The sequence below is a fragment of the Stegodyphus dumicola genome, chromosome 3 (assembly GCF_044657685.1).
Source record: "Stegodyphus dumicola isolate Sdum_Otavi_A_Nest chromosome 3, ASM4465768v1".
NCBI lineage: Eukaryota > Metazoa > Arthropoda > Arachnida > Araneae > Eresidae > Stegodyphus > Stegodyphus dumicola.
The window spans coordinates 58,404,500-58,427,484 of record NC_140770.1 but is presented as its reverse complement, the minus strand read 5'-3'; positions in this window follow the sequence as shown (position 1 = coordinate 58,427,484).

Below are 22,985 nucleotides of genomic sequence, written 5' to 3'. Positions count from 1 at the left end.
AATGCTATGAACAGTCCAATGTATTTATGCTTTTTTATAAGTCGAGTTACTTTTAAAATGGTAATGATTATTTGTATTTATTTTTATCCGATCAGAATTTATAATTTCTTTCACTTCCACATATTTCATATATTATAATTTCTTTTAGGTTCATTTGCCACAACCTTCAGCTTCATATTTTGGAGAAATAAATTTTGCTGCCGAAGTATCTGATGTAAATTGCCATTTTGCACTTCTAAAAAATTTTAATAGTTTTTTAACATCTATTCGTAAACTGTACTATGTTTTTTTAAATGTTTCCATCTTCATAATCATGCACTTTATTTCATTTCACCAGTGGTTGCAAATGTGTACATTGCAGTACATCTCAGGTGTGTTTGCAACAACATTTAGCATTACCTTCTGATTAAATAACAGCTGCTAGTAAAGAATCTATTCTATGTTTTCATTTGAGCAGCTATTAAATGTCATATGTTTTACATATATTAATGAATTTTTATACGATTTCTGAAATATGAAATTGTTTGTCTTATGGTTGCTAAACAGCTGTACTATATCTGGCTGTTGTGCTATGGAATTATTTTTGAATTTTGAGCGTTAACAATTTATTATCTATTTCTGAATTATAAAATGTTATGTAAAATAATTATTTCTTAAAATGAATGTAGTTTATATTATCTGTATTTCTAAATTTCTTATATATATATTTCAGGTTTGTTTGCAAGAACAAGCTTCAACTTCATCTTGTGATAAAATGCCATCTATTTGTGAAGGAGCTCATGTAAGTAGATAATTAGTGTATTATTAAATTGCTTGCTTATACAAAACGTTTCTATTAACTTTTGGGGGGGGTAAAAGGAATGTAATTAATTTCATCAGCATTTACAAATTCTTTGTGTACATTTCAGGTTTGTTTGCAAGAACAGCCTTTAGCCTCATTTTGCAATGAAATACCATCTATTTGTGAAGGCTCTGATGTAAGTTGATAACTAATGTATAATTAAATTGCTTCCTTATATACATTTAAAATGTTCTATAAAGTAATTTTTTGGTAAAAGGAATGTAATTAATTTCATTAATAGTTGCAAATTCTCTATGTAAATTTCAGTTTTGTTTGCAAAAACAACCTTTAGATTCATCTTGCAGCCAAATTGTAATTAATTTTAATTAATTTCATCAGCATTTGTGAAGGCTGTGATATAAGTTGATAATTTGTGTTATTAAATTGCTCATGATTATGGAGATAATCGATCCCCTGAAAAGCTGGAAATAAATTTTAAAAATCTATTTTTAAGTGAAATAAATTTTAAATATTAGAAAATAAAACAAAAATAATCTAGAAAATGCTGAAAACAATAGAGTCAAATTTAAAAACCCACCACAGTATAGGAAAAGAGACCTGGAAGTTGCATTTTTATTTTGTGGATTTATTATCTGTTTAAGTTTGGCATTTAATCCAAAGGGGCTGTGTCCCTGAAGGACTATTGTTTTCGTTTTGTATTGAAACACTATAAACGGCTGCATCACTTTTCAAATTGTTGCCACCAAATATTATCACCCTGTACTATATTTAAAGAAATTATATAGTGAAGAATCTGCATAAATGCATGTATGTTTTTTGCATTCTGATAAAACAACGGTACCTAGAGCCGTCAAATTTTGAATGACTTAATTCTACTGTGAATATGGACATCTGGAAGACCGAATTTGAAATTTGGAATTTGTTTTAATATATATTTTATATGTTGTAAAACTTTAACGAATTTTTGATTAACAAACTTGAGGATTTCAAAGCGAGCAATGGCAATGTTGTACAGAAAAGACACTTTTATCTCCAGCGTGTGAGACAATGAATCGGGAATTCTGAAGATATGTTCATTTTAAAATTATCTTGCAATATTGCTGTTGAACTGAATTTTATAGTTTAAGTGTGAAAAACTTGATATTTAATAAATAAAGGTAAAACACAAAATGTTAAAAAAAGCCCCTTTGGGTGTAATTTAAAATCTGAAAACTTTCAGATCTTTTTTGTTTGTTTGTTGTGTTTCCCCCCTTCTTTGATGATTATTCATATAGATTTTTTCTTTATTCCAGGATGTTCTTTTAAGGAATTTTATAAAACAGCAGACTGAATTGATCTCGCTTCTGCAATGCCAGAACAAAATATTACTGAAAGAACTTACAGCAACCAAAAAAAATGAAATTAATGTTTTAAAAAAATGGCATAGCACTGAAATTCAACTTCATGACCTTCAAGTACAGCATGAGGAATTGCTGAAAGGAGTGAAAACATTTCTTTCAGATGAACAAATAGCAATGTTGAAAATTCCTCGTAGAAGCATTGCAAAATGGTCTAACGAGGGAGTAATAAAAGGCCTCAAAGTTAGATTTGCCTTGGGCAAGCATGGTTATAATTACTTGCCCAGAATAGGTTTTCCTGTGCCTTCATACAGCACTTTAAATAAAAGACTTCAAGGTCTTGAAATGAATTTTGGAGTCATCAGTGACATGATTGAACTTTTGAAAATTAAAGGAGAAAAAATGAATGCTAGTGATAAAGACTGTATTTTATCATTGGATGAAATGGAGATTTCTGGCAATCCTGATTTTGATATTTCAAAACGTAAATTTATTGGTGAATGTACATTAGGAAATCAAAAGGGTGCAGGAAATCACTATTTAGTTATTTTACTAAGAGGTTTGAAGCTGAAATGGAAGCAAGTGGTTGCCCATGAGATAACTGGACAGGTAACAGGATGCCAGCTCAAACAACTTGTTGTCAATGTTATCGAAGCTGTCAATTCTGTTGGATTTAATGTTGTTGGTATTGTTAGCGATATGGCAGCAGTAAATAGAAGCCTGTGGAATTCTTTGGGAATATCTGTTTCTCGAAACCAAAGAAATAATTTCACTACTGAAATTAAGGGCAAAATTATTTATGTATTTGCAGATGTGCCACATCTTTTAAAAAATCTCTGGTCTGCAACTCTTAATCATAGTATAAAACTGCCCAGTTATGTTTGCAATAAAGAAAATTTGGTTACTTTGCATGTATCTGCAAGATTTATAAAAGATATCTGGATTACTGAAACAAACCAAAATTGTGGTTTGAGAACTATGCATCATCTCAGCAAAGAAGACCTCTTCCCCTCACATTTTGATAAAATGATGTTGCTTCTGCTGTGAAGTTTTTTTCAATTAAAACAGCTGTGGGATTGGAGAAGGCAGTAGCTTTAAAAGAGATAAGCCCTAATGCTCTTACAACAGCATGGTGGATAAGATTTATATGTCAGTGGTTTCAAATGCTATCCTCTAGATGTAGAAAGAACTCAATTTCTGTGACAAATAAAAGCAAAAAAAAATGAGTTACTTTTTGAATTTATTAATGTTATACAGCTTATAGAAATTGGTAAAGGGTGGAAACCATTACATACTGGTTTGATTCTTTCTACTTTATCAGCCATACAGTTAGCAGAGGCATGTTTTCTGAATGATTTTCAGTTTATTTTGACGAGCAGATTGACACAAGATGCTCTAGAAAATGTATTTTCTCAGATACGCAGAAAAGCTGGTTTGAGGCCAAGTGCTTTGCAAGCTGTGAAAGCATTAAAGCTTATCTGTTTATCTCAGTTTATATCTGACATTAAGAACTCCAGTTATGCTACTGATTCAGATATTTACTTGTTAAACTATGCAAAAGATGAATTTGAATTTCTGAAGGAGAAAAAAGCTTTAGAGCCTGTTACCATACCAGAAGTTTCTGATGTATCTCTACAGAATCTCACCCTTAGTGAGGAAAATAACGTCTGTTATATTGCAGGAGCTGCAATAAATTCTGTTTTGAAAAATGCTTGTAATTCATGCTCACAGTTTCTCATAGTTTGTGAGCAAAATACTCCTTCCATTGATGAAAATAAGCAGTACATAATTAATTTTGCAAATTTAGGTGGGCTTAAATGTCCTTCTCCAGAAATTTTTAAATTGTGCCTTCTGTGTGAAAAAATAATTCAAAATTTTCGAGACGAAATAATGCATGGAAATGTAACTATGGATGTGGAATTTGTTAAAATGATTTGTAAGAAAGCAGGCGAGGTAAATATTCCCTCCTGTTGCAATATCAAAACAAAGATAATAAAATATTATTTGACTGCCCGTGGAATTGGTCTCAAGAAGCTTCTTCAAAATAAAAGGCAGCAGCGGCAAAGTTTTGCATCTCCTGCTTTTAAAAGGAAGAAAGAAAACTAGAATCTAATCAAGAGTTTAAGAAGTTTTTGCTGTTCAGTTCTGTCTGTAAAAAAGTAGAGTAGTTGTCACTGAAAAATTGCTGTTTGTCTCTTCGAATAATAATTAGGCCCACCAACAGCTGAATGGTTAAAGTTACTGAATGCTGGGAGTTCCATCTTCTGTTCTATTTCCGAACAGGCTGGCTGCATGGTTGGTTTTTTTGTGGTTTTTCCCCATGTGTAATGTGAATACAAGCCAGTTCTCCTTAGAAAGTCCTCTACAATAGAAGATTTCATAGTCAGCTAAATCGGATTTACTTTTGTATGACCTTAAATGAGGCATCAATTGTGAATCTGTTTTGGCATGTTATTAGGAATTTTAAATGAAACATTTATTGCTGTTGTGAAAGAATGATCAACTGATGTTTACCTTACTAATCAATGTCTTATAGTATTGTAATGGCTTGCAGGATTTTTCATAATGGGATGTTGCATATGTTTTACTCTTCTTTTTTACCAAATAAATAGAGTATGTTCCTAATCAGACATTTCTTCTTTTGTACCAGGGTTATATAATATGATGTGATAATTTGGATTTGTTTATAGAATATATAACAGTATTTTTTGACATTCTAATAGAACCAGTGTATTTTATTTATTTACTTATTGCTTTAAAACAGATTTTGAATCAAGGCTTACTTCCCACCCCCTTTGAGTATGCACATAAAACATGTTTAAGCTATATTTATAATATATCAATGAGATACAGTGGATGGACAAAAATATGGAAACACCTTGTGAAATGCATGTTTGAAAAGAAAGATTGATTTTAATGAAATATGTAGGTGGCGCTGGCGTTTTTGACTACTGACGCCACCTATACAACTTCGTAAATGTGCTAAACAGTTCAGTTGTTGTCGGAGTACTGTTATGTTAGGTTGTCATTGCATTATGTCAGAGTTAACAGACTTCGAACGTGGGCAAATTGTTGGAGCATGTATGGTAGGTGCTTCCGTAAGCAAGGTAGCCGAGGTGTTTAGTGTTTCAAGAGGTACTGTATCGAAGATTTATTCCGCATATTTCAAAAGAGGAAAAACATCATCTGCTAAATCACAGGGCGGACGAATGTGTGTCCTGAGTGATCGTGACAGACGATCATTAAGGGCAATTGTGACGAAAAATAAGAAGACCACAGCTGCAAAAGTTACTGCTGAAATGAATGTTGTGTTACCGAACCCTGTGAGTACCAAAACAATTAGAAGGGAGCTTCATAAACAGGGAATTGCTGGCCGTGCTGCAATTGAGAAGCCACTCATCAGTGATGCTAATGCCCGTAACAGGAAAAGGTGGTGTTTAAGTCGTAAAGCCTGGACTATAGAGCAGTGGGAGCGAGTAATATGGTCTGACGAGTCTTCTTTCACATTGTTTCCCACTTCTGGCCGAGTTTACGTCTGGAGAACGCCATCTCAAGCCTATAATACAGACTGTTTGTTGCCAAGAGTGAAACATGGCGGGTGTTCTGTTCTGGTTTGGGCAGCCATATCGTGGTTCTCTGCTAGCCCCATGATAACTGTGTCAGGGCACATGACTGCCAAGACTTATGTGAACATTTTGGCTGATCAAGTTCATCCCATGGTACAAACGTTGTTCCCCGATGGTGATGGTGTCTTCCAAGACGCCAAAGCCCCTGTTTACACAGCTCACATTGTCCAGGACTGGTTTTCTGAGCTCGAGGATGAGTTGTCCCATCTCCCCTGGCCACCACAGTCACCAGACCTGAATATTATTGAACCTTTGTGGTCTTAGATTAGCTCCTTTAATGGAAAAAGAACAAAATAAAAATGATATACCTTGAAAACAAGAATACTATCTGAATAGTGTTGGCTAAAATTTATTCAGATGGTTTTTTGCATTTATTCAAACATCTCCGCATATAAATGAGAATTAATTATATTATATTAGTTTTAAAAGTAAAACTAATATAATATCATTCTATATAAAGCTGTTTGATGTATAATGGAAAAACTTCAATTACTGCAGTATGTTTTAATAAAATTTGAATGTAATAGACTGAATTGCACTACATTAGACCAAAAAGCAAAACATTTTTATTTATTTATCTTTATTTTCACTATATGTGTTTGTCATATGTTTGTTACTGGAGGACTTTTTTTATAGATTTGAAGCTAAATAATATTTTTATGTTTTTACTTATGCAAATTAATTAATAAAAAGAACTGTGATTTAAGTATTGTCTTTGCTGTGATATAGATTGAATCTTATTATGTTATGGAATTATCATTTAAATATTCAGATACGTGTAATATTAAGAGCATATGTATGTAAGTATAATTTTTCCAAGTATAATAAAAAGTAACCATCAACAACAAATAAACTTATAAGTAAATAGTATCTGTAAATTCTGTATGTAAATGTATTATTTTTATTTATTTGTGTATTATTTTAATATTGTTTTTAGGTAAATAAAGAAAAAAAAAATATTTAATGGAATTTTTTACTCTATTAAATCTATGAATCCCACAGTCATCTGAGCATTGAAGTAATTTTTATAGCATTCTGCATTTCATTCTAAAAGCATTATAATTTAAAGGTGTATATCTTGAATCAGTATTTAAAATCATAAAGTGTTTAGCAGCTTTTTTTGGAAACACACACAAAATAACATTTTTAACAAATTTGCTACAGTAATAGACGTTTGATTCCATGTGAGCAAAATTCAAATAACATATTAAAAATAAAAAACAAAAATTAAAGATCAAAACTTATCCTGAATTAATGGAGGTTGAGGGATTTCCCTCAACCATATTAAGAATGTGGTTGAGGGAAAGCTCTTGTCAAAAAATACATTTTGAGATAAATAACATTATACGTGTATTTAAAAGAAAAATTGAAAATTCAATAAAGGAATTCAAAAAGAAAGTATTTTTAACTAAAAATACAAATTTGAAATATGATATGTGAAAATGTTTTAAAAACTTTTAAAATAACTTGAATCATACGAGAAATTTAGCAATTTAAAAAAAAAAAAAAAATACGAGAAAGAATCTGAACTGCAGACAAAAGAAGGGGGAAAAGACACACATCTTTATAGGAGTGCAGAAAAAAGATGAAATTCGGATTTTCTAGGATGTTAAATTTTAGCGGACAGCGCTAAAGAGCCAAAGTTGCCGCTCCACACCTAAATTGCAACCCTAAAGCTTAGATTCAAAATGGCTGACTAGTCAGCCTGTATCTCTAGTAGCTCTAGTTACTACTTGTCTGGAATTAGTTATCAAACTGTACTTCATATCAGCTGATAATGCATTCCGGAAAATTGGAGAACTGAACGCACGAAGGGTATTTTGTAACAAACCATTGCATTTATAAACGATATTGTACATTCTCCGAGAGTAGTATTTCCCTTCAGTGCAAAGCTACAGCACAGGTTGTATGCAGACAAGGAAGGAATATTTTACTGAAAAACGCCTTTTCTCAAATTTACAAAATTGCGAGCGGAGGATCAGTTGTATTTTCGGAAGCGTTCTCATCGTTCCAGATTTTTTTTATTCAACTTATCATTGATGCTGCTGAATCAGATTAAATTCGGTTTTTAATAAATGTTTTAAATAAAAGAACATGACTCATTTAGCTGCACATTTTTATTGTATTGTTTTAGCTTATTAAGTGCTGTGGAATATATGAAATTCCTTCTTGTAAGAGAAAATTCTATTTTTTTGGAAAGAAACAGTAAATAAAGTGAATAAATCGGGTTATTCGATTATAACTACACTGTGCTCTCTATCCGTGGCATAAATTGAGCATTTCGTGTCAGAAAGTATTTCGTGCAGACCGTTGTATTGAAACTGGTTTCCAAACTGGCTAGAAAAAAGACCTAAACGGATAAGCAAAATATCTGTTTACTGGGATTTGAATCTAGTCAAACTACCATAGCTTGCCGTGGTATCTGTTAGCCCAAATTTGCAAGGAAAAATTCAGAAGAATTGTACGAATTCTTCTTTTTTGTTAGTTGACTTTTCAAAATATTGTTTAAGTTTGGACCAGCAATTTTTTCAAAATATCCTTATTTGTTGAGTTGCAGAGGTATTGTATGTTTAATTTGATATTTTCAAGACATTGTCTACCGAATCCATGATGGAGTACGCGAAAAATATTTAGTCTTAAAAACCCAGTTTCTATCTATAAATTGCAGGTTTACATTAAAGAGACAGAATCATTTGTATAGTTTAAAAAAAACCCTTCAATCATAATGTTGAAAATATCTACTCCAATTCATAACGTTCATGTATTCAAAACTTGGGTTTTTTTAAAGTCGCAAAGGAGTTCATTTCCGGGGTGATGACGTTTGATACCAGGGTGTCTGGGCTCGAGACCCTACCCCTAATCGAATACAATTAAAAATTCAGAATATATTCCAATATTAGCTTAGATAAATAATCTTAAAACTTTTTATACTAATATTTTAGGTAAATATGATAATGTAATTAAAAGTACAAAATTTATAGAGAAGACCGTCTAACGTATGGAAAGCTGCTCAGCTGCTACATAAAGGTAAAGTACCAATCACTCAATGTTAATAAAAGAGGTTACATGAAAAAAATTACTACAATACAGTATAATAAAATAATAGATACGCTACAGATGCAATAAATATATTTAAGTTTCAGCCACAAAACTGCGAATCGTCTCTTATTGTTTTCTGTGTCGCAATAATTATAATTATAAATTCTTATTTCTAAATTAGGAATGCTCCTCATTTTGATACGAAAATAGTTGGACGGAAGACTGTAAAAGGTGCGAAGCTTATTACATTATTACGCTTCATGAATTGCAATATTATGCACATACTATGGTTCCCCTGCTCTCCACCAAATTATATTTATAAACTATTTTATTATTTCCTATATTTTTCTTTATTGAAATATTTAATTTATAATATATTTGGCTGAGAACAGAGTTCTGCGATGTTTGTAATGTGTTTCTAAAGCATTTACACGACTAGGCCCAGTAATCTCCATTCCAATAACGATTGGCAATTTTTAACTAAAATGCCGAAATTTGCCTGCGATGAAAATATAGAATTAGAAATTCCAATTTATATTTAGGAAAAATTTAAACAGGCTTGATTGATAAATTATTGTGTTTAATGTTTAAATTAATTCCTGAATAAAACGTAACTGTGTTTTATGTCTATGCTAAATTCAGTTTCTGTAAAGACATTCAAAATTTTCCACTTGCTAATCGTATGTCAAATAAAAACCCTGCTGATTTAAGCACATCGTTTTAAAAAGAACTCTAGATTAGAATTTTGAATTTTGTTGCAATTTTATTCAATTTAAGTGAAGTGTCGTCAGTCACATTACACATCCAAGCTCCCGAAATAAATAGCGACCACCATTCTAAGAATAACGTAGCCATAATAATTTATTTGTTTGTTTCATAACCACCGCTTTGCCTCAAGGAGACAACGCAGTTTCATTTAAAAACTCACGTAATAATTTTTTTAAATTTTTTTAACATACTTTTACGAAGTCGTTTTTCAGAATTATATAACACAAAACGGGACGAAAAAACTGGTGTTCAACAACTTTTCGTATTGAGTATTACATTTGATAATTCTTTGTATCAGAGTTTGTTTCGAAAAGTTCCATTTCAAATTTTTCATTCAAACTGAAAATGCATACCTTGAATTAAAACTCAAAGAATACATTTGCCCAGTTTTGAATTCAGGAAATAATGTAAGCTTTCTCGTCTTTCATTAAATATTAATAATTAAAATATATGTATTGCCTCTTATATATATATAGATCTGCATATGTATATGTGGGATGTTGTACTTAAGAGCTATAGCAACAATCTTATAGAAGGCAACGATAATAATATTTAGTAGCTTAATTACGAAACCACGCGAAAAAAACAGACGTAATTACTGTAAAGATAATGCGTAAAAATAAAAAGAAATAATAAAGGCAAGTCGGCCCATGCAATCATAAGAAACGGAATATCATCATAATAATCATTCAGTGTTCTTTCATTTTTCAAACTTCATCGCGGCTCATGTCTAGTGTCGCTGCTAGAAGTGGTCACGTGATCTTGCGTTTTCTCGCTGTTGAACGAGTTGCTATTGTTATAGGTAAAACGATTTATCCTTCTTTTTACCTATACGGAATGGCAACGCGCTCAATATATATACATTTATAATAGAAACTTCCATAAATAAAGATTGAGTGCTTGAGGAACGATTACTGGAGGAGTACAACCAATAAAAATTAGCCTTAATATTGTTAAATTTGCAGGACTAAGTTTCGAAGGTTCATTTGCACTTCTGCAGCTGAAGAGCAAGATTTCCGGTCTTTAAGTAAATGTCATTTAGACAAGCGACTGCATGCGTATTTACCTTAAATATTCTTAAGGCAAAATTTACTTTTGTGGGAGTTTGTGCCCTCTCAAACTTTTGTATTTCGAATCTCTTTTCCACAATGGCTCTTATCAAAGTAAACGAGATAGAAGGCTTGAAACTGTAACTTCTTACATTGCCTTAAATAACGTTAAATTATTTTTCTCTGCGTGTGTCCTCACAGAAGTTTCCATTTTTAATCATACTTCCACAAATTTTCTCAGCAAAAGAAACTTCTTCATGGAAGACTCAAAATTGTATCTGTTTCATTACCGTACGGCTGAAGGGCATTTAGGTAAGATGGCTGCAATGGTTGCTGGGTGAGTTTGGAAAGAAGCAGTGGCGTGTGGAAGATAAAAATATTTTATTTTGTGCAGCAGCGGCAAAATTTTCCTTTTAAACTGCCGAGTTTGTTGCGTAAATTTTTAAAATTCTACTTTCATTTTAAGTTGATGACAAAAACTAAAAATTAAACAAAGTTCCTTTAATTTTTCAAAAAGCATAAAATAAATTAAAAAAGACAATAAATTTAGAACTCGGGCTTCTAGATGCACATGTTTGAGTGGAGAAGTCAGTTCCGAATTTGGTGGCTTTAAAGGCCTTAATGTTTTGAAGCTCTTGGAACTATACATGCATATTCTCTATTTGTTTAACAACAGAGACTACTGGTTTGCGCGGCTACCCACCTAGAATATAAAATAAAAAGGAAATAGTTAATAGTTCTTCGAAGGTTAACGAAATAAGCTGCGAAATACATCTTTCCTCCTTGAAGAAAAAATTAATGTCTTGCTTTCCAAACAGCAAAATGTTACATTGTTTTTACACTTCAATACTTTTAACACATTTTTAACTGCGTAGGTTTAGATAATATTAACGTCTGCTTTTAGGGAATGCAAAATTGGCACATGTTGCAATTAGTCCTGCGATAGATGTTCGGAAAATGTTTTATTGAAGAAGCATTTATGTGTTTATGTATAACAATTTGAAGTCTAATACTTAATGTAAATTCTAGGAAGGTAAAGCGAACAAAAGCCGTCATGGTTGTATTTTTAGGAAAGTCTGGCTCGTGTTAACGTCAGACATCGGGCAAACAAACAAACAATAATATGCAAGCTTCAAAGTTGGAGTGATGTCAGTATTAGAGTTTAAAATAAGCAGACTGCTTCTGGAAATGAGTATCACATAATAACTATTTCTAGAATTTAGTAACGAAGGTGAAATACGAGCCTATTGTAGAAGTATTCTTCCCCCTTTTTCCTAATTGCAAGGGTGTTTTATGCTTAGTTTCTTTCAAGAAAAACCTAATACGATCTATCGAAAATCACCGCTATACGGATAAGAATTGTATACTTGTCATTTCAGATTAAAATGTGTTCTCAAAGTTGTGGTCCGATATTTGCTAGGTTTTCAAACTGGCCCTTTTTCCAATGCTCTCAAAGTCCTCTTGCAATGTGGTACCGCGACGAACTTCATCACAAAATCATATTTGTGTTATGATTCCAGATCGAAGAAGCTTTTCAGCTTGTTTCGCTGATTTTTTTTCCGATTAGCATGTCTTTCATTAGCATGTCTCGCAGAGTTCGAGAAGTTAAATTAGAGTATTCTAGGGAGGTAAAGTGCACAAGGGCTCCCATGGTTAAACTGACCACTCATCCCGATTTTGGCGGGACAGTCCCGCTTTTTAGAAAACATCTGCATTTCTTATTTCGGTAGCCGACAAAGCTCACCAACATATAAGCTCTGCTCAGTGCATGCAATCGCGGATCATCCTGCAACATTGCGCCGCTTGATCGCTCGCGCCGACTGAACGGAAAGGACAGCAAATTCGGCGCCGGGCTCAATGTGTTAAATTAGATTATTTCAGGAAGGTAAAGTGCGCAAGTACTGTCATGGTTGTATTTTAGGAGCGTTTGGCTCGTGTTAAAATTACACATCGGGCAAATAAACAATGAAGACATCCGTTATGCCGGGCTGCATATTCATCAATGCACATCAGCGTAGCTATTGAGGGAGGGATTTCGAAAATGGACCAATGAGATTCTATTGCTCTAGAGACGGTAAATCTTTGAAATCTAGCATATAAGCGTATGTTGTTTAGGTATTAATTTGTATTTATTTCGCAGTTATAAATGTATGGCATAATAGTAGAAATTCTCGTAGTGCTTTCGCTTTATGAGTTTATTTAATCGCTAACGTTTGAGTTTGGCAATTTTAAACTTCATTCATATTCAGAGGTAGATTTAGACTTGATAAGGCCCTAAGCTATTTTAGATTATGGAATCCTTTATAAGTCTATTTTACTATATTTGTACTATATTTTTATTTCTTTTGTGTGGGTGGACCCTAAGCTATAGCTTGCGTAGATTCTACGTAAATTATGCACTGTTGATATTCGGATTGATGTTCGCGGCATATTATCGCTCTTTATATCGATAAAATGACTCAAGCTACAATTAGCCTCGAATATAATGCATTTAATAATACCTGTGGTCTAAGATAACTCAAGTATATATATATATAAATTGATATGATTATATATAATGAATTTGGATTAATTGATATTTCTTCAGATACATATAATAATAATAATAATATGCAATGGCATAATTTTATTGTGAGCTTTTAAATTACTCTCAATAAATTTATGCATTTGTATTTAAAAACTCTAAAGCAATTTTTGCTTCAAATGTATAGAAATATAAGTTTTTACATCTGAACTGAATGTAGTAACTGAAACAAATTTTAAATAATAACTAAAGTTACCATTTTGCAGTCAATTACCCTTAAATACAAAATGTTACATAACTGTTATAGAACTTATAAATTTAAGAGCATACATTTACTTAACGATATGAAGAATGCTGACAAATGTAGTTCCTTGAAAACAGAAACCGATATTGATCAGTCGAAGTAATTACTGTGTGCTAATCGCGCTTTAAAGAGGAACTTGGAACTTGGAACATTTGTTTAGATTTCTTTCAAATTCTTTCAACCAGGTAGTGAAATCTTCACAATTGCTGCTATTTGATCTAATTTCGTAATGAAAATTTTCAGGAGAAATCGACTATGTTTGAATTATTATCTACAGGAAATTGCCTGGCAAAATGTTTTTAACCATCATGCTTAAAGCGCTTAAAGGTATTTGGCATGATAGAAGTATTACGGGAAGCCCATTGGTCCATCATAGAAGCCACTCCCTCGGTGGCTACACAGATGTGCACTTGCGAAATATGCATCCGGGTTTCGAATTCAGGTTGGTGGGTCTTTATCATTGGAGAATTGGTCGACACGCAGTAGCTGATGGGTATCTCTCTAAATTGGCAAAACGTAGAAAAAAACTTTAAAATCAGTACAATAAATAAACATTAAAATCAGTGCAACTTGTTTCAACTGTATAAAAAAGTTTAAAGTAAAACGTTTAAACTCACCAGTGTGCACTTTGGTGTAAAATATAATTTTCACTATCAGAGTAACTTCAGTGCTTTATCTATAAGCACATAAAACACTAAGGTAATTTATATTTACAGCATTAAATTATGTATGTGTAATATCAAACTCATCATTGTAAAACAGAGGCAATCGTATCAGTTTATCCTCAGGTTTTTAAACATATGTGCTGATAAACGCACTAGGATATTTTATGTCTATATATGACCACAGATTATACCAGAGTACTCCGTACGTATATTAGAGTATAATCAAGGTTAATGTTTAATTATTAGTGTAGAATATTTATGTAAAAGCCTCAGTGAGAAATAGAAAAATTTGTTTATTCTCAATAGCTGACCTATCCGTGCCTAATACGCACCAGGAGCCCACCAGCGGCCGAGCGGTAAAATCGCTGAACACTGGTAGTTCGGTCCGAATTTCGAATACCGCGAACGGGCTGGCTGCATGAGTGTTTTCGTGGTTTTCCCCATGTTCAACGTGTATACGAGCCAGTTCCCCTTAGAAAGTCCTCCACGAAGGCATCCCTCCCTTTAGGCAGATAGCCCTCGAGGCTTCGCCGTAATTAAGTAACCTAACCTAATACGTACCAGGGTAACTTATGCTTTTAAATGCGTATCAGGGAGGAATTTATATGTTTCAGGGTAAAATCCAAAAGAAATGTCTAAATAACAGTGTATTATGTCTAAATATCTGTGTAAATATAGCAGTGCAAAATAAGCAACTATCGGGTTTCGTCAATATAATAGCATTATTAATGTACAATATCAATGTAAGAGTATCTTGTATCTTATATGAAACTATTGTCTTATACCTTGTCCTGGTATAGCCGTTTACAGTAAAAAAATCCTATTAAACTTCGGATGCCGAGCTCCTGGGCTCCAGGGAAATCTTGTGTTGTACAGTTGCGAATTTCGGACGATACACGAACAGTACTCGTAAGTCGCCCGTGTGTCCGGACTCGCTCTTTCCTGTAACCTGTATAGTTAATATTGTAAATACATTACATAAATACTGTGTTGTACTGCTTTAATTTGCTGCGGGGAGGCGGGCATTAGTTTGTCAAAATCTCACGTAATATTAATTTAGGAAAAAACTGACTTCAACTATTTCGCAAAACATATTTCTTGAATTTTTCGAAAAACTAAGTTTGCTCTTGAGAAGAAGCTAGGGCATCAAACTCTAGCTAAATCCTCTTTTTTTCTAAACCCCGCCTACTAGGATGGATTTTAAATTGGAATAGGTTTTCAAAGGAAATATAATCCAATACGATGAATTATTATTACATGCCTAGCCACCGGTTTTTCCGCACCTTGTTGTGGTAAAAAATCTTGCAAATTGCCCTATGCGTATGCTAATTCTCTGTCCGTTATTTTTAATAATACTGCGTTGTCTGTTTGAGTCGAAGCGGTGGTTTTGGTACTCCTTGTAGATTAATATATGCTTTGCAGCTAGGTAACCGATGAATGATGTTCGTTGTCCAATGTGTTTGTGGTATATCTGGTTGTAACGAAAGTTTTCTGCTGAATAGAGGTCTTAATAAAGTTAGAAAGCAAAACGAGGAAGGGCTATCTTTAGTGCGGGTACAAATCACCATCCAAATCTAAGATTTTCTGCCAATATTTAAGTACTTTTTCAAAGATTTCGACTCAGAAACTGGTGGACGTGAGTTCAAGAACAGATCCACCACATTTCGCAGGTCCTCTGCAAAATGAAAGAGAGCATCAGCAAGATGTAGCCGCAGGTGGGAAAAAAGTTAAAATTCCGAAGGAACGATGTCGCGACTGCACGGTGGGTGCAGCAAAAGATCCCACTCGAGAACGTACGTAGTCCAGGCAGTGAATGCAGACACATATGAATTTGCATTATATTGACGCAGCATTACCTTTTTGCGTTGGATTTAGTTCGACGTTTTCCCTTGACAACAGCGTCAAAACGGACCAGCATCTCGCTACACCTTATTGTCAAGGGTTTTATCTTTTTTCAGATAATCTTTGTGAAGAGCAAAGCAAAACCCACCAAATACAAAACATGATCTTTTTGTTAGTGAAATTGCGCTTCGCGACGCTTCCGAAGGGGCCACCAGGAGCAGACCAATCTCCTCTTCCGCCTGTGTTGTTGAACCCACATTTCATCACAAGTGACGATCTGGTCCAGAAATTCGTCCTTGCACTGATATTCGAGCAGATTAGTGTAGTCTCGAATACATCTGTCTTTATCCGCTTGAGTCAGCTCATGCGGCACCCAGCGACTAAGCTTGTACTTCACGTTTATACAATGCAATAGGCGACTAATGGACATGGCAGCTAGGAAGCTGTGAAGAGATTGAATTTTCCATTAAGTTCTGATCAGATCCATCTGATCTTCTTCCATTAATTTAAAATAAGTTGCTTCCTGTTACGAAGATATAATTCAACCCACTCGTTCAATTATTTTGTTACCGAAACTTCTCTATGCTATTAAAATTTGTGCCCGTCTGCTTGTTTGTTTGTTTGTGGCATTTTCTCTTCCGGAACTGTGGAGAGTTGAATTTCTTGAGAGGTATCCAGAATTCCAAAATCTCGTGGGAAGCCCTTTTAAAAATTCTCCTCCCCGTACGTCCTCATTTTTCCAAGTGGCATGCCAGGGCCCGCTTTCAAATCGTAGAGTTTGTTAGGAAAAAATTTCTACAATATATGAAATTAAAATAGCATTGCCAAACCTTAAATATATTATTTCCAATTCCAATTCGTGGGAAGCTATTTCGATTTGTTCCATCTTCGTACGACTTTAATCAGCCGAGATATAAAGTAAACTCTATTTTCGCATTCATTTTCCCGAGTGGCAATAATTCGCGCTTTGGAGATAAAAATGCTTTATTTCGAAATGTGTTGCTATTACTCGTTTTCAAATCGTAGCGTTTGTTAATAAAAATTTGTCAGATTTATAAAACATGGAATAAAAGTAACATTGTCAAACTTTTACTATTATGTAAGATCATATTCTGACATTGAAGAGAGCACGCGATTGCACGCGACGTCACTCTGTGTCGAAAATTGTTCGTTAATGTCAACATTTTAAATAAATAACTGCTGTCGGCAACATTTTTTTTAAAGTTAGTATAACTGACACGATATATTAGTGTCACTTTAATTCTTTTATCAATATTGAGAACATTTTATATTACGTTAAATTTAAATCATGACGCCATAAATATTAACCTGAAGTGTCAAAAAATTTTGTTTCCGGTTTGGCAATAAAAAAAAAATATTTACTAATTGGTTGATGCTTGGAAAGAATGAAGTAACTTCTTTCATACTGAATAGATTCATACAGCTGTTTTTCCGATGCGCATAAAACTTGCAAATTTTGCTTTAGCTGTAGCACGCTCATCTGATGAGCTTGCCCGCTAATACGTTTATAAAAATCTGGTAACTTAAACCCTTTCGTAAAACGTTAGAAGGCTATCTCAACTGGAGAAGCTTTATTTTTGGACTTTTACATATGTCAGGACGCTAAGGGGATTCGTTCAGGAATCTGGAAAGAGCGGGAGTAATACATATACTGCTGCATGCCAGAATAACTATCCAAAGTATCCTAAGTAGCCATTTGATTACACAAATTCTAAAAGACGCGAATCTTTATAAGTACCACATGCCAGGTTATTTCAGTCGTTCCTTATATACACTCTTTTGCAAAAAAATCGAAGCACCAAGAAGGACTTTTGCGATCGTGACGAAATTCGGTATGCAAAAACATCTTGATCGAACATGCAAATGATCAAGGTTTCAAGGGTCCCACCAGCGGCCGAGCGGTGGTAGTCGCTGAACGCTGGTAGTTCGTTCCGAGGTTCGAATCCCGCAAACGGGCTGGCTGCATAACCGTTTTCGTGGTTTCCCCCATGTGTAACGTGTGTACGAGCCAGTTTCCATTAGAAAGTCCTCCAAGAAGGCATCCCTCCCCTTAGGCAGATAGTCCTCGAGGCTTTGCCATAATCACGCACACACACACACAAGGTTTCAAGGCAAATGAACAGGAATCGCGATCATAACGCGCATTTCGAGTGCGCTATTCGCAAAGTATAAAATATGCAACAGAAGATAAAAAATTATCTTTTTTTGTTGCTGCCAATGTAATTCCGCAAAGAAGGAACTAAAGGTGTCATTACGACGATATGGAAGACCTTACAGACAACTAAAGGACATGGAACGTGGTCGCATTGTAGATTTGCGAGAAGGTGGGTCGTCATACCGAGCAACAGGCCACCATCTGCAGCGTACAGACACTGCTGTGCAAAAATGTTGGCAGCAATGTTTGCTACAAGGAAATTGCCGCAGACAAAATGAAGCTCTGGAAGGCCAAGAAGAACAAATGTGAGGCAAGATAAGATGATTGTTCGCCAGGCCCAAACCTCCCCAACGGTATCATTGTCGAGTATTCAACGCACAACAGCCACGCCTATACCTCCCGTGGTACCGTCCAGCATCTCACGGCGCTTGTCTGAGGCGGGGTTACGCTCACAGATGCCTTTAATCATGGACCTTATAAGAAATAGACTAACCCGAACGGGTTTTCTCCCTCGTCCGAGGCGTTGGCGGCAGTCACATTGATAACATCCGGAGGAGTAGGGACGACTTGCAGAAATTTAACATTGGTTGCCTATTGCAGCGTGTATAATTGTCAAGAAAAAGCTGGTTGTAGCGCCTCATTTCAAAAATTACAATTTCTACATATTTTTATTTTTGAAATTGAGATTTTTTTTTTTTTTTTTACTGTTAATTTAATTTATTAGCCCAAAGCGACGGTAGCCTAGAAAGGCTGTTAGTCTCGAAGCGGCATTTTGCGCTGTTTTACTATAAATGCCCGTGTTTCCTTGCAAATTGTTTTTACCAAATATTATCGCCCGGTATTAAAGAAATTAAATAATGAAGAATCTGCATGAATACATGTATTTTCTCGCACTGTGACAAAAACGACAGTATCTAGAGCCATCGAAATTTGAATAATGTAATCCTCTACCCGAACTTGGGCATCTGGACGGCCGAATTTGGATTTTGTTTTAATATATTTTATATTTTGTAAAACTTTGACGAATTTTTGATTAACAAACTCAACGAGTTTAGAGCGAGCACTGTAAATAACAAATAACAGTTTTATGTCCAGTGCGGAAATTCTAAAGATATGCTGTTTTCAAATGTATGTGTTTTACGGGCGAAGAACATAATATTGAATAAATATAGGTAACACACAAAACTTTAAATAAAGGTTCCTTTTGGGCGTAATATAAAATCTGAGTGCTTCTAGATTTTATTTTATCCTTTTTCTTTAACTTCATTACGCTCAGAAAATTTTATGCTCCGAAATTTATGATTTATTAAAATAACTAGTCCACTTTAATGTTAATATAATTTAATGATCATATAATCAAATAAATATGATCGTTTCGTAATGTTATTATAGTTTGGAAAATCACTGCCTTAAAACGTTCATTAAATTTTTAAAAAAAAATTATCAGATCTTGTTTAATTTTACCGTATTTATTTCAAAGCATCGCGTACTGTCAATCTTATTTAATTTTACTTAACTTTTACGCAAAATTAAGTTCATAAATTTTGTGCTTAGAGTTTTTTCCGTTTTACCAAAGTAAAGATGTTTATACAAGAATTACGCGTGAAAAAAATGCGCGAAATGCAGTAAAAAGTGCTTTAATGAGATATATTAAATTCTATTTACAAAAACTGTGGTTTCTCATAATCTCATCACTATACAACGTATCGCATTTAATAATTAAAAAGAGTTATGTGATACAAACGCCATAAGTTTCGGTGTTAAAGTCAACCAGATCTTCCCAACTCTTTCTTGGCGACATGTCGGTGACGTGCGCTCCGCCTACTGGGTTAGTCTATCTCTTATCAAGTACATTTACCTTTGATACATTTGCCTTTGACCCCACATTATCTGCGGAGTCGTCTGGAGTGGTGTCGCAGCCGATCATGATGGCTGCCATCAGAATGGCATCGTATAGTGTACAGGGATGAATCCCGCTTCTGATTAACGGAGAGACTGAAAAGAACGGAAAAGTGTATAACAATAGTTAACGCCGCATCTTGAAATCAAACATGTACTGCTATTTTGCTTTTAAAATTTTTGTAATTTTCTGTTGAATTGCATATGGCGTAAATGCGAAGAAAATGATGTTTAATAATAAAGTTAAAATGACAAAAAAAAATTGGTTTAGTAGGAGTGAGCGAAACAGCAGACTGGTAAACTGCGAAATCTAACAGAGCGTAAAAAAACCATAACAAACTCTTTTGGACGATCGTTAAATTTTTAAAAACTCCAGATATTTTTTAATAAATTTTTAAATTTTCCTTGAATTTGGAGACAAGTTTATAACCGCAAAGTAGTTTTTTTTTTTTTTTTGTTTGCTGAAGAATCTGGAAATCCATTGAGCTTTATTCGATAATTGTAATATCATCAGTAATAACCTCATAATATCTCTAATTCTCTAGGGGATATTATGTATTGGAAGCGTGTTTCAGAAGAATGCATCTTTGTGTAATTGTTTTCATTTTTTGAAAATGCGAATTTTCGTTTCTAAGGATTATTTGAATTGGTATCTTCTCGTCTTTCAATAATCAATATATTTTTAAGATATTTCAACAGTCTTTATTATGTTATCCTGCAAACGATAAACGCGCTCTTCTTACGACACATGCAATTAACACACAGCATTTCATAAATGCATATTTTCATAACTGTAAAAACCTTGCTAATTCCTACAGAAAATAAAATCACATAGTATTTAAGCTACCATATTTAGATCTATTATAAAAAATACAACTGTATAAAATGCACTGTATATTACACATTTAATAGAATGACACGTTTCTTCCGAAGTGTTCTCAAGTACTTTGGAAAAAGTATTTATAGGACAGATATTTTTACTTTGATCAGCAATGCGCTTTTATACTTTATAATGAAATCAATACCTGGAAAACAAAGCCAGTAAAATGCCGTGCAATATCAGGTCAGTGTACATTTTAATTTCTCCAGGGTTAATTTATAGGATACACAGTCTCCCACGCTGGAGATAAAAATTTTATTTTTCGTACAGCTTTGCTATTACCCGCTTTGAAATCGTTGAGTTTGTTAATCAAAAATTCCTCAGAGTTTTACAAGATATGAAATACATAATAAAACAAATTCTAAATTCCAAATTTGGGCTTACGTATGTTCAAATTCGGGCGGAAACGTACGTTATTCAAAATTGGATGGCTCTGGGTACCGTTGATTTTTCACAGGGCGAGAAATATACATACATTCATGAAGATTCTTCATTATTTAATTTCTTTAAATATAATGTAGGACAATATACAAATTCTAGTATATTGCCACCAAATAATCTATTATTTGGTGGCAACGATTTGAAAAGTTAATCGACATTTATAGTGAATCAACGCAAAATGTCATAACGAAATTAATAGTCCTTCTGGGAAAATTGCCCCTTTGGACTAATAAAACTTGCGGTTGCTGATTATAGACACTTGTTACAGGAATTTGTATGGACTGTATTTTAAAAAGAATTCATTTTACATTCAATCTGAAAGCTTTCAGGTTTGGCATTACACCCAGAGGGGTGTTACTTTAACGTTTTGTGTGTTACCCTTATTTATTAAATACGGGTAACACACAAAACTATAAGAGAACGCTTTTAATCCTTTTGCACTTAAATCATAAAATTCAATTAAACAGCAATATCGTAAAATAATTTTAAAATGGCCAAAACTTTAGAATTTCCGATACAGACTCGCGCGCTGAAGATAATTCTTTCTTCGTACAGTGTTGCCATTGCTCGCTTTGAAATCGCTCAGTTTGTTAATCAAGTTAGTGTTACAAAATATGAAATCAGTAATAAAACAAACTTCAGATTTCAAATTGTGGCTTGCAGATGACCATATTCGGCAGACGATTACGTTATTCAAAACTGGATGGTTCTAGGCCAAACTGGATGTTAATTCAAAACTGGATGTTAATGCCAGAAACATATGTACTTTTGTGGAAATTCTTCATTATTTAATTTCTTTAACTATAACACAGGGCGATAATATTTGGTGACAATAATGTGAAAAGTAAACCAATATTTATATTGAACCAACGCAAAATGCCAAAACGAAATAGTCCTTCAGGGTAAATTGTCCCTTTTGAACTAAAAATAAAAAGTCGTCTGCAACTTTAACTTTCATGGCAACTTTAATCGTTTTCTTTTTCTTGATCGCGCTGCCAGAGTATAAAAGTACAACTAAAAGATGTCACAAACGGTATATTTTAACGAAAATGAGTTTGTCTTGCATGAATGAAGATTACGCATGTTAGTCTGTCAAATACTTCTTGAAATGTGTTCTTAAAATTTAAAAAAAAAAAAAAAAATTCCTTAATTAAATTCATATGACAAAGAAACAAGTTTCCAGCTGATAATGCCCCCAATATTTAATGTTACGTTCGCAGTTTGAGATTTAATTACTATGATATTAATTACATAACGAATTTGTTACTCACTAGTTTTCTCATATACTCACGCGCTTTATGTATTTTAAAATTACAGGCGACGCTAACGCATACGCAAAAATGTTTCTTTTTAATCAAACTGCTTTGCTTATTTCAGGCAGAGCGGTGGCTTTGGAATAAAGAATGTTTATTTTCTGTTTAGTGCTTTGTTTCCTGGTTAAATTGTTTCTTCAGTTTGCTGTTAACCGCAAAAGCATTCAGGAAGAGTATTCAGAAATCAGATTTTGAACGTGTGTGACGATGATTCAGAGATGATTCATTATTTTTTGACTAGAAAGTAAAATGTTCTGCAACAAGTGCCAATAATTAAATATTAAAGCAATGGATATTTTTAGGTAGAATTTTTGGTATAC